The sequence below is a fragment of the Canis lupus genome, chromosome 6, assembly GCF_048164855.1.
Source record: "Canis lupus baileyi chromosome 6, mCanLup2.hap1, whole genome shotgun sequence".
Classification (NCBI taxonomy): Eukaryota; Metazoa; Chordata; class Mammalia; order Carnivora; family Canidae; genus Canis; species Canis lupus.
Genome location: NC_132843.1, coordinates 61,858,265 through 61,869,350, shown reverse-complemented (window position 1 = coordinate 61,869,350; position 11,086 = coordinate 61,858,265). Strand labels below are relative to the sequence as shown.

The 11,086-nt window shown below is 35.7% G+C and overlaps 1 long non-coding RNA gene across 2 annotated transcripts in view; it reads right to left on the bottom strand.

The window, feature by feature from the left end:
• Window positions 1–3,374: 3,374 nt before the first annotated feature.
• Window positions 3,375–11,086, bottom strand: part of LOC140634748 (uncharacterized) — a 50,886-nt gene continuing 43,174 nt past the window's right edge. The window contains exons 3-4 of one of the 2 annotated variants that reach the window (XR_012032133.1): window positions 3,621–3,745; window positions 3,375–3,530 (exon numbers count right to left, since the gene is read on the bottom strand). This is a non-coding gene — a long non-coding RNA (uncharacterized lncRNA). Of the gene's footprint in view, window positions 3,746–11,086 lie in introns of both variants that reach the window. The other variant, XR_012032132.1, reaches the window with a different exon arrangement.

The following is an 11,086-nucleotide window of genomic DNA, read 5'->3' as shown; positions in this document are numbered from 1 at the left end:
AGCCTTCAGATTCTCAGGGCAATCCAGCCCCACTTGGCTGCCTGCTACTCCTATCTCCCAGCTCTGGCCACAGCTAAGTCTATCCACAACTACTCCTCCTGCCAGAAAGACACTAAGGGAACTTCCAGAACTTCTGTAAAACTCACAATACCTCAGACACCTGTCCTAGCCACAGCTTGTAATTCTGTAGGAGGGATGTCCCACAGAATACTTATTCTACATGAGAACCAGAAACAAAAATTATAAAGTGAATGCTTAGTCTTGATTTGTAGGCAGGGAGGTATCTGCACTGCTATCAACAACCTTCTCTATCAGGGACATTGGGATAAAATTACTCTGAACAGTTGCTTCATTCTTTAAGAAAGTCAACCTTTATTTTTGGAATGCCTCCTAAGTGCCAAGCTTTGTACTTATTAGGCACTCAATAAATACCAGGTAATTTGATAACACTTTATGAATATCATTTTATTTTTCTATTTTCCAGTCTTTCTAGTTCTTATTGCCATTTCTTACTTCTCTATATTGGACCATGGTTTTATTCAATATTCCTAGTTAAATAATAAATATAGGAAATTTAGAAGTAGTCATTAATAATGAAAGGAAGAGTTGATTATGTAAAAATATATTCTATATCTAAAGGAACAAATGGATAAAATGGATCAAAAAACCAAATTATTAGCAAACTATTCCAGAAGTAAATTTGGAAGTTTAGCTTTCAAACAGATCCATGGAAACCTGTTTAACTTGTAATGTAGCAGATTACTCATGTGCTCATTCATTCAATAAATGATTACCAAGTGCCCATTATTTGCCAGGCATTGTAATTGGTGCTGGGGACACAATAGTAATAAAAATATAATAGTTCCTGTTCCTGTATAGCTTACAGTTTAGCCAGAGATACAAACTACACAAACAATAGCAATGAAAATGCAACTGGCCATGAACATAGCAAGAAAGTACAGGGAAATATAGAAGCACACAAAACATGGATAAGCTAGTCTGACAAAGGAGAATGAGCAGTGAGAAGCGTGGGAGAAAAGATGTGTAAACACCAGTAGGCAAGAAAAAAATATATTACCTTACCAAAACAAAGAAGGGTTATAAGTGATGGAATGGAAGAGAACGTAGGGCCATGGTTGGGACAGATGATAAAAGATGAGTTTGGAAATATAAACTAAGGCTAGATAATTGAAAGCAATGTTTGAAATCTTTTATTTATTTCAAGAGAATGGTGAGTCATTGAAGGACTCCGAGCATGGGAATAAACGGATTAGGTTTACATTTTGCAAAGATTCTTTAGCTAGAGTGTGAAGAGCAAAATGGAATGGCAGAGGCAGGGCAGTCTGGGAAACCAGGTTACACATTTTCAGTGATTCAGATGAGAGATAAATTTGCCTTTATAAAATTACTGAGGATGAATATGGAGAGAAACAGATGGACTCGACAACAATTTAAATGTGCTGCTTGTACGGAAGTGAGAGAGTTAAGGAGAGGGCAGTTCAAGAAATGACTCTCTAGATTTGTCCCTCTCTCTCTAGGGGGACAATAGTTTCAGGTGGGATATCTGGATCTTAGGAATACATGGTCCTTTTGCCAGCCAAGCTTCCATAAGATATTTTGTGTGGAGAAGGTTTCCTCCTGTTTCTTGCTTCTGACTCGGTGAAGAGAGAGGATTCTTTATTTGCTCATTCTCAACTGGAAGAAATGCTGTCTCCAAAAGGGCAGTAAGTAGAAGCAAAAAAATCAAGTTATCACTTGGACTTGATGGAGATGAAAGAAGGACAAAGGAGCATCTGTATGTGGCTGTGACCTAGGAGTTGGGGAGAGTAGGGATCCCAGCTTGAACCTAAGTTGGGGCCACTGCAATCCAGCTATATCTGATGGGACTTGTAGACTGATAGAATATGACCATGAGAAGCTTAGAAGCCTTCCAGAAAAGAGCACATCCAACACAGTGCTAAATATTACAGAAAAAAGGTGAATCAGAGTACAGCAGAATGTAAAAAAGAGGTTGAAAGTATGAGCTCTAGAGCTAGAGTGTGGTGGTTAATAGCAAAGGTTCAAGCTATGACTTTACCATATATAACCCAGTTTCCTTCTTTGTAAAAAGGATAACTTCCCTACCTATCTGATGGGGGGTTGTGAGGATTAAATGAATTGATAGTACAGAACACCTAGAACATTCTCAGATACACAATGACTCAATAAATTTTAGCTATTATCATTATTGCTTTACTTCAGCAATTCATAGACTTCTAACTTAAGCCTCAGGTGGAGATGAGGATGAAGGAGTAGGTGAGAATATAATAATGAAATAATGGTCTTGAGTGAAATCTTGCTAATATATTAGGGCACAAAATTACCAAGAAAAGGAGTGTGTGTCATACTATCAGACATGCCATGGTACCCACTGGCACAGGATGGATTTGGAAGGTGGTGGCTTATGCTGAACACCAGACACAGGTTATGCATAGATTCCAGGCAGTGGGCCTCACTGAAGGAGACTTGATCCCCAAAATGTAGGTCAAGGTCATCCCTAGATAAGCTCCCCTGCTGTTTTAATTTTCACTGTTTGTCATATGATATTTAGTCTCAGAGAGGGATATTACCAATAAAAAAAATAGTATGACTTATTTTTTAATTGGCAAGTAAGATATTTGGAAGCATTCTGAGTAAACTCTCAATTGTGTTCCTGCTAAAGTACGTGAAGTACATGCCACTCGCTCAGTAGGAAAGATTTCTGGCAGACTGACAAAATGAATCATTGCTGAAATGTATTCAAATAAAATTTTAGAACAGAATAAGGGATAGAGTTCTAACAGGAAATAAGCCCCATGGGTCATTCTGAGTTATAACTTTTTCAGTGTGTCTGTATGAGTTTAAGTTTATTTGAATAATACTAGGATGTACTGTATTGAGTAAGGGGAAGACTTTTCTGTAACGTACGGGAAAGTTTTCTTTTATCACTCAGGTTTTATCATCTGGTTTTTCACTTTTTATGCAAGTTTTTTTTCCCCTTCATGTTAGGATAATTTTGGTAATGTTTTTTTTTTTTTTTCAAGGTATGACTAACTTTTATTTTATTGTCTTTAGAAAAAGCTAAGGAGTCATGACTTTTTTTTTTTTTTAAATCAGACTAGAACCAGTCTGCACAAAATTTGAAATTCATCCTTGATTTTCATCTGAAACTTGACAAAAATAATCCAAATTGATACTTTCTAGTCTTCAACTTTCAAGGCACTTTTACATCCCTTTTTCGCTCTGCATCCAGAGAACTTTTTAAAAAACTCCAGTATGAGCATGTAATTTCCCTGCTCAAGACTCCAGGGTTTTTAAGAAAGATTTTATTTATTTATTTGAGAAGGAGAGAGAGAGAGAGAGAGAGTGAGCTATTACACACGCGTGCACACCAGTAGGGAAAGGGGCAGAGGGAGAGGGACAAGCCGACTTCTCGCTGAGCAGGGACCTCTGTGCAGGGTTCTGTGGGGGGCTGGATGTGGGGGCTTCATATGGGGCTCCATCATAGGACCCTGGAATCAGAACCTGAGCTGACGTCCAGTGCTTAACCGGATAAGCTACCCAGGCCCCCAGGACTCTTCAGTTTTATGCATTGACCATACCAGGCCTGCTCCAGTCTGGCACAAATTTATCCACTGCAGCTTCAGGCTCCCAGTCTGATTCCTTTTTGTCCCGGTGCTCCAAGTACACAGGATTTACTTCTGTTCTTCAGTGTACAGTCTTCTTTCTAGATCAGATATTGAAAACCCAAATATAGGCAGAGGCAGATTAATGTAAAGTAAAATAGGTCAGCTGTAAAACAGTACGGAAGGTGGTATCTATGAGAAATTGGAGTGTACATAAATGAAAGTAGATGCTCCTTGGTTCAGCTGGTTGCTGGTCATGTGTTAGATTCTCTCATTTTAAAAGAAATCTGGAAATTTCTTTATTTTTTCTATAACCTTGAAGTTCTTAAATGTTGGCAGCTAATCTTCTTAAACAATCTGAAAGTCAATAAATTATGTTCTGCTTTCTGTTTTTATTCCGGTAAGCAGCCAGATTATCAACTCATAAAGATACTAGTTCTTTTTGTTATTCCCTTTCTCTGGCCTTAGCCAGGAGAGTCCCTCCATCATTTAATTCCCTTGCTCTACAGCTTACACAGCAGCCCTGATAGTTCCTTTTGTAACATTCATCATTCTTTTTTTGAGTCATAATTGTTATTAGACTCTTACGAATTCCATGAAGTTAGGACCATGCAAACTTTGTTATTGTATCTAGAATAGTGCTTTCTTTTTCTTTTTTAAAAAATAATTCATTTATTCATGAGAGACAGAGAGAGAGAGAGAGGCAGAGGGAGAAGTAGGCTCCTCAAAGGGAACATGATGTGGGACTCAATCCTGGAACTCCGGGACCACTCCCTGAGCGGAAGGCAAACGCTCAACCACTGAGCCACCTCGGCATCTCTAGAATAATGCTTTCATATCTAGATATGAAAGGCCACTCAGTAAGTACATGTGAATATAATTGAAATAAATTATAATGTTATCATTATATTCATGTTAGATATATCTATCCTCTATTATCCCCATTTTATAAATTGACAAATTCTAACACTGTGGACTTAAAATGATTCCTTTGAGGTCATTCAGCTCTTAGTAATAAATTCAACTTCTGACTCAGAAATCCTAGCTCTCGTCACTGGCCTATGCTACCTTTCTTAGTAATCCTTAGATTTTTATGGTATTGCAAGTCTGAAATCTTTGACCACTATAAATTCCTTAGGACTAATTCTGAATATGTATTTGAGTATTTGTTATATAGACAGAGTGAGGTCAAAAAGAAATCTAGGAAAGCAAAAATAAAGAGCATTGCTAAAAGATAAAAATAACATGTTTAATTTCATAAAAGTTTCTTTTTATTTTTTTTCTGGATTTAGTACCTTTACCTAAGCCTTTTAACATTTGATTATATTATAATAATGATTAATGAACTGATCCATCTATTCATTATTCTAAATCCCTTTTATCCATTACAAGAGGTAAGAAAGAGTAAGTCTTGATTATCTAAGAAGCCTATTTGTCATTTATCCTCATACTAGTTATGTTGATGTTTATGAATATGCTTGGGGGATGAAAGGGAGAGAAAAAAATAAATAAAAATGTGGGAAGTAGAATACACAAAACAAGTTAGATGGCTGCTAATATAACTGAATTATAAGAAAATAATAGGCAATAACTGGTTACTTTCTGGGTCTGTTTTAAAATTATAATCAGAAAAGCCCAAAGATTTCAAAAGGGCAATTTCTTGCTATACTTAAAGACCGTTAAAAAATGTTTATATTAAAAAAAATGTTTATATTTCTTGAATCAATAATGCTATTTCAACAATCACTTCTAAGACAATAAATACATTCAAAATAGGTAGATGGCTTTATAAGTTATGTCATATCCCAACAATAGAATAACAGAAAACTATTAATGACATTTTTGAAAATATTCCATGGCAGAAGTAAATGTTCATTACATAGGATTATGTAAGGACAAAAAGATCCAAATATTTATATAATATATACTCTCACTATTTATTTTTAATTTTTTAAAAATATTTTATTTATTTACTTGAAAGAGAGAGAGAACACAAACAGGGGTGAGGGAGAGGCAGAGCGAGAAGCTGTCTCCCTGCTGAGCAGGGAGCCCTCCATGGAACTTGATCCCAGGACCTTGATTGAGATCATGACCTGAGCCAAAAAGGCAGATGCTTAACTGACTGAGCCACCCAAGCACCCCTATAATTTCACCATTAAAAAAAAGTGAAAATAAAAGGCTAAAAATTAATTCTCCTAAGTTTGTTATGTTTATAACAAAAATCCTAATAAAAATTATAGAATAAATTATGATTATAAATTATAATAAAATTATGGATAATTTTCATTTTCTTTAAAAATTTTTCTATATGTATTTCTGTTTTTAGCTACGGCCTTTTATAGATGTTAAATCTAGAAGGAAACCAAATTGTGAAATACATCCTTAAACACAAATTATAAATGCCTAAATAAAATATATGATGAAGAAAGGCAATTTTCCCCTTAACTCTGAACTTCTTTCACCTCAATTGTGTATCTTCTTCCCTCTCTCTTTTTTGGGTGTTGAAAAATATGTAGAATTAAAAATAAATCAACTGTAGTACACAAGTTCCTATGCTAGGCCAAATAATGGCCTCTCAAAGATGTCCACATCCTAATTCTCTAAACTTGAGAATATGATATCTTACATGGCAAAATGGACTTCACAGATGTGACTAAGTTAAGGATCTTGAGACAGGAAGCTTATCTTGGATTATTTGGATGGGCCCAATATAATCACAATGGTTAGAAGAGGAGGCAGGAAGTTCTTAGTCATAAAAGGAGATGAGAGAGGAGAGAGAGAAGGGAGATAAAAAGACGGAGAGAGAGAGAGAGAGAAAGAGAAAGTGACAGAGAGAGAGAGATGGGTAGATCTTTGAAGATGGAGAGAGACCATAAACAAAGGAATGCAGGTGACCTCCAGAAACTATAAGAAATAAGGCAATGAGTTCTTTTCTAGAGCCTCCAAAGGGAATACATCCTTGATGATGTGCAGACTTCTTGATTTTAGGACTTCTGATCTCAAAACTGTAAGATAATAGGTTTGTGTTGTTCTAAGTGGTAAATTTGTGGTGATCTTTTATCGCATTAATTAGAAACTAATAGAATCTCACAAGTTATTTTCTGGTAAGAGATTAGAGTTATTGATTAATGCTAGATTTTAAAAAGCATTTTATTATAGGTCTCTTAAATCATGCACAAAATTTTCAATCATATAGAAATAGATTGGTAAATTCCTTAATACAGATCATTTAGCTCCAGCAATTAACAATTTGACAATATGCCTTCATCTGTCCCACGCCTTTATTTTCTTTGTGCTGGAATAGATAGTATTTTATAGCTAACCATAGACATTATGTTGTGTTACTTATAAATATTTCAATATGTATCCTTAATGATCAAGATCTTTTTGTGTGGATGTGTCTTTTATTTTTTAATTTTAAAAAATATTTATTTATTTATGTAATCTCTACACCCAGTGTGGGGTTCAAACTCACAACCCCGAGATCAAGAATTGCATGCTCCTCTAATCGAGTCAGCCAAGTGCCCTCATAAAGACCTTCTTTTTGAGAGAGAGAGAGAGAGAGAGAATGGGGAAAAGGGCAGAGGGAGAGGGATAAAGAGAATTGCAAGCAGGCTCCATGTGGGGCCTGACCCCACAACCTTGAGATCATAACCTGAGATAAAATCAAGAGTCAGACACCCAACTGACTGAGCCACCCAGGCGCCCCAGGCGCCCCTAAAGACCCTTTTATTTTTTAAACTGAATCCTTTGTGATGATCATATCTAGTAAGATTAATAAATTCCTTAATAATATCTAATACCCAGTTCATATTCATACTTTCCAGAGTATCCACCAATTAACCTTTACAGTTGGTTTATTAGAGTCAGGATCTCAAGGTTGTGGGATCATATAGAAATAACATTGAACTAAAAGAATACACAACGCATACATCTTTATTATATGAAAAATATCAGGCAAAACTAAACTATATTTTTGTATGCATTCATAGGTTGTAAAAATACAAAGAAAAACAAGGCATAGTATAACATAAATATCAAGAAAGTTAGTACAAAGGGAATATATTGGAGAAAAGGACAGATGGCAGAGAAAAAGGACAGTTGCTGCTAAGGGGCTCGTGATGTTTTATTTTTTTGATGATGGTTACATGGATATTAACTTTTAATTATTTTTTATATTATGCTATGCTTGTTTACTAATGCTACTTTCACAACATAGTGATTTAAAACAACACAAATTTATGAAGCACCTAGGTGGCTCAGTCAGTTAAAGCATCAGACTCTGGATTTCTTGATTTTGGTTCAGGTCATGATCTCAGGGTCATAATCGCAGGACCATGAGATCAAGCCCCTCTATGATCCCTGTGTTGGGCTTCACATTCAACAGTATGCTTCAGATTATCTCACTCCTTCTCCGTCTACTCTCCTCCACGCTTGCATGTGCTCTTTAAATAAATTAATTAAACCATAAGAAAAAAAAACCCGCATATTTTCTTATAGTTCTATGGGTTAGAAGTCCAACATAGGTCTCACTAAGCAAAAATTAAGGACTCAACAGCACTATGTTACTTTTTGGAGGCTCCAGGGGGAGATTTGTTTCCTCCCCCTTTCCAGCCTCTAGAGGCCACTGGCATTCCTCAGCTCCTAGTCTTTTACTCCATTTTCAAAGCAGCAGCAGCTTCTCACATAACATCATTGTGATGTTCCTTTTTCCCTTTAACTACCTTTTTGGTTCACAACCTCCTAAGTAGCTTCCTGACTATTATCTGAAATTGGCCCCCATAATCAGAAAGCAGGGAAAGACCAAGGAAAGAAGCAGGGCATTTCAGATTGGTAGGTGAAAGTTTTAATAAGCATGGGAACTTATATACAAGTCTTGACTTTGGTGGCCACAAGACAAGTAGATCTCCATGCCTGCCCATTGAATCTTTAATGTTTACATACAGACTTTAACTGGGTTCACTCATATATGTCATCCAGATGGTCTCAATACCAAATCACTATCTCAAAGCTGTCCTTGGGGCAGCTACTGGAAGTGGGAAGGTAAGCAGGATGCACATTCCAAGGACAGGTGAGAGAGTGAGGAGCCTCTGATTTCTGGAATCCTTCTCACAGGTCAATGGTCAGTCATATCCTCTCTGTGACCACCTGTAATAACCCTTGTGGATATATTGGGCCAATTAGGTAATCCATATCAAGCTTCTTTTCAGAGAAAGAGAAAGAGGAAGCAGGAGCAGAAGGACAGAGGGAGAGGGAGAGAGAATCTTAAGCAGACCCCACACTGAGTGCAGAGCCCAACCTGGGACTCAATCTGAGATATCATGACCGAGATGAAATCAAGAGTCAGATGCTTAACCAACTGAGATACGTAGGCACCGCCCCCCCCCTTTTTTTTTTAGAGAGAGAGTATATGAGCAAAGGGTGGGGAGAGGGGCAGAGGAAGAAGAGAGAGTCTCAAGTAGCCTGCATGCTCAGCACGGGGCTGGACTAGGGGCTCCATCTCATGACCTGAGCTGAAACCAACAGTTGGACATGTAGCTGACTGAGCCACCCAGGCATCCCTCATGATTATTAATCAGATTTATATTTTTTCCATTTAAGGGCATATATTTAAAGGTATTGGTGATTAGGACATGAATGTCTTTGGGGACCATTGTATTGCCTACCCTAGATGTATATATATGTTTTATTTGCTTTTAGGTATGTATACTATATTTCTAAATAAAATATTGAGAGAGAAAAAAAGGAGAAGAAGGACCAGCAGCAGGAGCTCAGTATTTTAAAAACTAAAATATTGAAATATCTGGTAACTTAGTAGACTTAAGAAATCTGAATCTGAAACAAATAATGAGAGATTCAGGAAGAAATCTTTTTTTTTTTTTCCCACTGTAGATCCTGATAGGCTTGGAAGTTACTCGCCCTAGGTACCTGTGAAAGTGGGGGGTGAAGTTGAGGTAGAAAACAGGATGACTGGTTGACATTCTGTTTAAGTAGAGTATTTCCCTCATTTTCTGCAGCTAAACCTTGGCAGAAAACCAGGGGACTTATATAGAGAAGATAGAATGAGGATCTGTAGAACAGAGGACAACAGCTACCATTAAAAACACACACAGCAACTTACCAAAGTCAGAAGCTTCATGTGAGTTACCTACTAAATGTTGTGAACCAAGAAAACTTGGTTTTCTCATATATAAAATAAGGACAATAAAAGTCATTTAATAGATCTGCTTGGAGGAAAATGAATTTAAATGTTTGACACTGTGAAACACATCTAACTGCCCTTTAAAGATGATTTTTTTTAAATAATCAGTATAGCCATGCATTGAGAAGATTCTAGAGGTAAGCTGGATCCTTTCCATTTGCCAGGTCTTGATCCATCCACCCATCTATATCTGTGATGAATTGAAGATGAACTTAAGAAAATACATTAAAAATGAAGAACAAGTAGAATGGGAAATGTGAGAACAAGCAGAATAGGCATGATGATGGTCTACTTTTTTTTTCCCAATAAAATAAAAACCTGTGTGAGTTGACAGTATCTGTATCTTTATAAATACTGCACATATAACACAATTTTAGATCACTTTAAGTATTTAAAAGTAATAAACTAATTGGCAAATTTAGGTTTCAAGTAGATTTCTTGCTAGAATAGTTTACTGAATACATATTATTGCAAATATTATTTTAAATTAGAAGTTTAAAATAATCATGAAACAACCTTATAGACCTTGGGAAATAAAGAAAGGGAGAAAAAATATCTCCCCAAATCTATAAATTAAACACAACCATCACTGACATTTTGGAATTTCTTCCTTATGGTTTCCCAGCAATCCACCTCTAGATAATTTTTTAAACATGTTTGTAATCATAATAAACAAACACCTTTATATTCTGCTTTTAAAAATTTAATTCACACCAGCATTTTTTTTTACTTTGCTATACTCATTCAAACTCTGTAATATTAGATTCAGTCTTTATTAGATTTACTTTTAGAAATTGAAGCCCTATGAAACCTTGTAGTATATATCATGATGTAATGAACAACTTTGCACATATTTTTTTCTTATAGTTTGGAATGTTTTTCTTACAATGGATCAAAACCTTATTTTTAGATATTAGACAATGTAATTATATAATCAGACACTTGAAATTACAAATGACTCTAGTTAGAAATGTTAGATGGCATGGAAACTGGTAAGTTTGTTTTCAGCCAAAGTTAAATAAAAAATTCTAGTTATTGAAAACAATATTTCTCATAAACTTATATCAAGGAAACTGAAAGGCCCCCAATCCTACTCAGGCATCATTTTAAAGTATTTTCAGTGATTTTAAAAAAGATTTTTAAAAAAAGATTAAAATCTTAAAGTTCATAAAGAAGAGAATTTGCCTAGCTTTACATTATTAAAAAATGAATAAGAACCATATACAGTATGCTAGGATTT